Source organism: Aotus nancymaae, unplaced genomic scaffold (genome assembly GCF_030222135.1).
Source record: "Aotus nancymaae isolate 86718 unplaced genomic scaffold, 86718_ANA_hifiasm-v0.15.2.pri h1tg000058l, whole genome shotgun sequence".
Classification (NCBI taxonomy): Eukaryota; Metazoa; Chordata; class Mammalia; order Primates; family Aotidae; genus Aotus; species Aotus nancymaae.
The window spans coordinates 43,600,395-43,607,046 of record NW_026988472.1 but is presented as its reverse complement, the minus strand read 5'-3'; the positions used below and the strand labels follow the sequence as shown (position 1 = coordinate 43,607,046).

The following is a 6,652-nucleotide window of genomic DNA, read 5'->3' as shown; positions in this document are numbered from 1 at the left end:
AGTGATTCCAATGATCAAATTATATTCATTTTTTGAAATGGGAAAAATCCCATTTCCAAGGTCAAAGCAGTGAAATCCTTTCAGAGGAGATTGTTTGCTCCAGGCTTCCTGAGTTTGATGACATCTTGTTTCTGTCTTCCAATCGTTGTCCTATTGTTTAAACTTCCAGAGGGAGAGTAGAGAAGATAAAGAGCAAAATACACAATGCTATAGGTCTTGAACTCCTGGACGGAAGTGAACCTCCTGCCTCAGCCTCCCGAAGTACTGAGATTACAGGAGTGAGTCATGACACCTGGCCACACAATGCTATAGGTTTGCTGTTGAGTTGGTTGAGAAGAAGCTGCTGACTGGTTGTTATTCATAAATTGTTGGGAAGGAAGGGAAGGTGACAGGTGGTAAATAATTTGCCCAAGAGTAAAATAGCCAGTAATGGAAGAGGTGTGTATAGAAGCAAGATCTTTTCCCCTAACATGCCATACCCCAACCCCAACACCAACTTCTTTCTCCAATTCAGTACTGTCATAATAAAAAACTGAAATAGTAGTCAGTCACACACAATCTACCTAGAGTGGCCAAATGAATCCTCATCGAATTAAACATCTTGGAGTTCGTGACCGGCCTGGCCAACATGGTGAAAACCCATCTCTACTAAAAATACAAAAATTAGCTGTGTGTGGTGGCATGCACCTGTAATCCCAGCTACTCTGGTGGCTGAGGCACTTGAACTGGGGAGGCAGAGATTGCAGTGAGCCGAGATTGCGCCACTGCACTCCCGCCTGGTGACAGCACGAGACTCTGTCTCAATAAATAAATAAATTAAACAAACAAACAAACAGCATTATCCTTAGCTTGTGTTTAAGACATAAAAGTGAAGAACACCTTTGTGTGAAGAACATCATCAAAACATCTCCCTTAACTCTTCCCACAAGCTGATATTCTTCTGAGGCAGTTAACAAAAGCCAGCCTCATTGAACATGGTCTAACTGCTCCCAGAAGGCAGTCATGGCTGAAGTCAGTGGTATTGGCTCTTAAAAGCTGGTTGTGCAAATTTGGGAACAAATTTTGCATTCAATTATGTCAAGTTGGTAGCTGGAAATTGTCCATTGTAGGCATTTCTATGCCACAGAAATGCTACAAAGCAAGTGCTTGTAATTTTTTACTGGAGATTTGGATGTTAAACATTTTACCAGCACACCACTACTCAACGACTAGTGTCCATGACAAAATGTGATTATGTTGCCTCTAGTAGTCAGGCAAAGCATGTGATGAAGTGCTTTATATGCTGAAAGCAGCCATATGTCATATATTGTTCTGTTATTCTCATTGGGGAAAATAAGCCTCCTCACTGATTTCTGAGTCATACTTCTTGTGACTAACAAACTAATTCAGAGAAGCTCAATATTCCATGACTCTCAACTTAAAGAGGGACCTTTACCCACTGTGACAAGCCTAAGAAGATGAAGGTTTACAGAAAAAGCTATTTGTTTTAATGGCTTCTTCTAGCACAGTACAATTGGAAGTCTCACATTAAGCCAAAGTTTTTTTCTCAAAGTAGCTGTCTCCAGTCCTGACCTAGACTGGAAATCACATGAGACGCAGAAATTCACAACTCAAGGAAAATGATCTGCGAGCATCACTGAACAACAAATTTAGCATTATTACCACTAGTGGGGATACATAGTAGAACAGCTGCCTTCAATCCACACACAGATTATTGAGCTAAAGATGGAGAACTGCTTATTCATTAATCAGAGTGAACAATGTCATCATTGACCAGGCAAGGGAAAGAGTATATTTAAAGCCTTGGAAACTGACAAATCAAGATTCTCACTGGTCAAAGTCTTTCCAAATCCCTGGTGTAGTGTCTTGCCTGTAGCTAGTATTGGCACACGTTTGGTTCTTCCTCTGGTCTGCTGCTAAATCCCCAGAGTACAGAGTACATTTTCACTAAACCCAACTAACATAGGCAGTGATTGGATCAGAAGAGCTTATTAATGAACCGAAGGGCATAACAGGGACTGTTTACATTACAAACTGTTGGTAGTTAGGGGCTGTGTAGGAAACTTTTTTAAGTTTTTTTTTTTTTTAAATCACCAGTAGTTAGGTCCAGAATATAATTGATAACAGCCACATTTGAAATATGTTTCTACAAACACCACAGTTAATGTCAGTTCTGGAAAGTACAGGCAGAAAAAACACCAAGGTGATGCTCTAGTTAATAAAAATATTCTAAGGAAACCATTTTCATCTAAAATGATTACTCTTAGCTTTGTTTGAGAGAATACCTAGAATATCCTTAGGTGGCAAATGACTCCAATGACCCTTGCTATTTTGGTGTCAGTCCTTTCCATATATATATATAATAAGTATATATATATTTTTATATAAATATATATGTATATAATATATATTTTATATATATATAATTGCACTTTAGGTTCTGGGGTACATGTGCAGAACATGCAGGATTGTTGCATAGGTACACACATGGCAATGTGGTTTGCTGCCTCCATCCCCCATCACCTATATCTGGCATTTCTCCCCATGTTATCCCTCCCCAACCTCCCTACACCCAGCTGTCCCTCCCGTAGTCCTCCGCAACAGACCCCAGTGTGTGATGCTCCCCTCCCTGTGTCCATGTGTTCTCATTGTTCAACACCCATCTATGAGTGAGAACATGTGGTGTTTGATTTTCTGTTCTTGTGTTAGTTTCCTGAGAATGATGGTTTCCAGGTTCATCCATGTCCCTACAAAGGACATGAACTCATCTTTTTTTATGGCTGCATAGTATTCCATGGTGTGTATGTGCCACATTTTCTTTATCCAGTCTATCATTGATGGGCATTTGGGTTGGTTCCAGGTCTTTGCTATTGTAAACAGTGCCACAATGAACATACATGTGCATGTGTCTTTATAATAGAACAATTTATAGTCCTTTGGGTATATACCTAGTAATGGGATTGCTGGGTCAAATGGAATTTCTATTTCTAGGTCCTTGAGGAATCACCACACTGTCTTCCACAATGGTTGAACTAATTTACACTCCCACCAACAGTGTAGAAGTGTTCCTATTTCTCCACATCCTCTCCAGCATCTGTTGTCTCCAGATTTTTTAATGAATGCCATTCCAACTGGCGTGAGATGGTATCTCAATATGGTTTTGATTTGCATTTCTCTAATGACCAGTGATGATGAGCATTTTTTTGTATGTTTGTTGGCCTCATATATATCTTCTTTTGAAAAGTGTCTGTTCATATCCGTCGCCCACTTTTGAATGGGGTTGTTTGTTTTTTTCTTGTAAATCTGTTTTAGTTCTTTGTAGATTCTGGATATTAGCCCTTTGTCGGATGGGTAGATTGCAAAAAGTTTTTCCCATTCTGTTGGTTTCTGGTTCACTCTAATGATTGTTTCTTTTGCTGTACAGAAGCTCTGGAGTTTAATTAGATCACATTTGTCTATTTTGGCTTTTGTTGCCATTGCTTTTGGTGTTTTAGCCATGAAATCCTTGCCTATGCCTGTGTCCTGAATGGTTTTGCCTAGGTTTTCTTCTAGGGTTTTTATGGTGTTAGGTCTTATGTTTAAGTCTTTAATCCATCTGGAGTTAATTTTAGTGTAATGTTTCAGGAAGGGGTCCAGTTTCTGCTAGCTGCACACTGCTAGCCAGTTTCCCAATACCATTTATTAAACAGGGAATCCTTTCCCCATTGCTTGTTTTTGTCAGGTTTGTCAAAGATCAGATGATTGCAGATGTGTGGTGTTGCCTCTGAGGCCTCTGTTCTGTTCCATTGGTCTATATCTCTGTTTTGGTACCAGTACCATGCTGTTTTGATTACTGTAGCCTTGTTGTATAGTTTGAAGTCAGGTAGTGTGATGCCTCCAGCTTTGTTCTTTTTGCTTAGGATTGTCTTGGCTATCAGGCTCTCTTTTGGTTCCATATGAAGTTTAAAGTGATTTTTTCCAGTTCTGTGAAGAGGGTCATAGATGGCTTGATGGGGATTGCATCGAATCTATAAATTGCTTTGGGCAGTATGGCCATTTTGACAATATTGATTCTTCCTAACCATGAGCATGGAATGTTTTTCCATGTTTGTGTCCTCTCTTATTTCCTTGAGCAGTGGTTTGTGGCTTTCCTTGAAGAAGTCCTTTGCATCCTTTGTTAGTTGTATTTCGAGGTATTCTATTCTCTTTCTAGCAATTGTGAATGAGAGTTCGCTCTTGATTTCGCTCTCTTTAAGTCTGTTATTGGTGTATAGGAATGCTTGTGATTTCTGCACATTGATTTTGTATCCTGAGACTTTGCTGAAGTTGCTTATCAGTTTCAGGAGATTTTGGGCTGAGACAATGGGGTCTTCTAAATATACAATCATGTCATCTGCAAATAGAGACAATTTGACTTCCTCCTTTCCTAATTGAATACCCTTTGTTTCTTTTTCTTGCCTGATTGCTCTGGCTAGAACTTCCAATACTATATTGAATAGGAGTGGTAAAAGAGGGCATCCTTGTCTAGTGCCAGATTTCAAAGGGAATCCTTCCAGTTTTTGCCCATTCGGTATATTGGCTGTGGGTATGTCATAAATAGCTTTTATTTTGTGATATGTTCCATCGATACCTAGTTTATTGAGAATTTTTAGCATAAAGGGCTGTTGAATTTTGTCGAAGGCCTTCTCTGCATCTATTGAGATAATCATGTGGTTTTTGTCTTTGGTCCTGTTTATGTGGCGGATTACGTTTACAGACTTGCATATGTTGAACTACCCTTGCATCCTCAGGATGAAGCCTACTTGATCATGATGGATAAGCTTTTTGATGTGCTGTTGCAATCGGTTTGCCAGTATTTTATTGAAGATTTTTGTGTCTATGTTCATCATGGATATTGGCCTGAAGTTTTCTTTTTTTGTTGATTCTCTGCCAGATTTTGGTATCAAGATGATGTTGGTCTCATAAAATGATTTGGGAAGGATTCCCTCTTTTTGGATTGTTTGGAATAGTTTCAGAAGGAGTGGTACCAGCTCCTCTTTGTATGTCTGGTAGAATTCGGCTGTGAAGCCTTCTGGACCTGGGCTTTTTTTTGGTTGGTAGGCTATTAATTGTTACCTCAACTTTAGCTGTTGTTATTGGTCTAAAAAATATGGAATGCTCACATGCAATGATACACAAAGACTCAAAGGGACAGAGGAAGATTTACCAGCCAAACGGAGAGCAAACATAAATAAATAAATAAAAAGCAGGACTTGCAATTCTCACCTCTGATAAAATAGACCTTAAAGCAACAAAGATCAAAAGAGGCAAAGAAAGACATTACATAATGGTAAAAGGATTAATGCAACAAGAAGAGCTAACGATCCTATATATACACGCACCCAATACAAGAGCACCCAGATACATGAGACAAGTTCTTAATGACTTATAAAGAGACTTAGCCTCCCACACAATAATAGTGGGAGACTGTAACATCACATTGTCAATATTAGACTGATCAACAAGATAGAAAATTAACAAGGATATCCAGGACTTGAATTCAGACCCGGAACAAGTAAACTTAATAAATATTTATAGAACTCTCCACTTCAAACACACAAAATATACATTCTTATCAGTACCATATCACACCTATTCCAAAAGTGACTACATAATTGCAAGTAAATCACTCCTGAATAACTGCATAGCATTTCATAGGTTTAAATGAAATATTGTTTGGCTGCTTGTTTGTTATTTTCTGCCCTTATTCCTTCCTGTTTCCACTGTTAAGCACAATTATTGGCATAAAAGAGGTTTTCAATTCCCATTTTTAGACTGCATTCTAGCCTGGGCAATAAAGCAATACTCCTGTTCTCTGTCCCTCTTTCTCTTCCTTTTTCTTCCTCTTCTTCATTCTTTTTTTTTCTTTTTTTCTTTTTTTCTTTCTCTCTTTCTTTCTTCCTTTTTCTTTAAAAAAAATGATCACGTTAAAAATTTTATTTTGTTCATAATGAGGGAGGGAGGTAGATGTCATACCCAGTTCAAAACAAAACAAAACAAAAAATATGGAACGCTTCATGAATTTGCATGTCATCCTTGTGCAGGGGCCATGCTAATCTTCTCTGTATCATTCCAATTTTAGTATATGTGCTGCAGAAGTGAGCAGTTCTTTCCAACAAGATGAGAAAAGTATATCTGTTACAGACTGTATAGAGTTGGTGCTCCGTAATCATGGGTTCTGCATCCAAAGATTTCAAAAATATTTTTAAAAAACAATTAAAACAATTAAAAATTCAGTGTAACAACTATTTATATAGTGTTTATATTGTATTAAGTATTTTAAGTAATCTAGAGATGATTTAAAGTACATGGGAGGATGTGCCTAGGTTATATGAAAATCTTGTATCATTTTGTCAGGTACTTGAGCATCTGTGGATTTTGGTATCCAACAGTGATCCTGGAACCAATCCCCCAAGGAAACTGGAAGAGGATTGTACCTATTGGCTCTGTTTCAGTTAGGTTCCTGCCAGCAATGGTCTTCCAAAGAGTAAAGGCTGATTTGCATCTATGCCACTGCCTCCATATTCTTTTCTCCTTATGACAAATGGCATGAAGGACTGCTGGCCTGTGGAACACATCTTATCTGAAATCCTGAAGAGACAAGCCAATAGACCCACTTATGACCAAGAACTGG

The 6,652-nt window shown here is 38.4% G+C and overlaps 1 non-coding gene across 1 annotated transcript; it reads right to left on the bottom strand.

Annotated features, from left to right (window-relative positions):
- Window positions 1–6,017: 6,017 nt before the first annotated feature.
- On the bottom strand, window positions 6,018–6,124 carry LOC135270041 (U6 spliceosomal RNA). The gene has a single exon (XR_010338256.1). It is a non-coding gene; the product is annotated as a U6 spliceosomal RNA (small nuclear RNA).
- Between the last annotated feature and the right edge of the window lie 528 nt (window positions 6,125–6,652).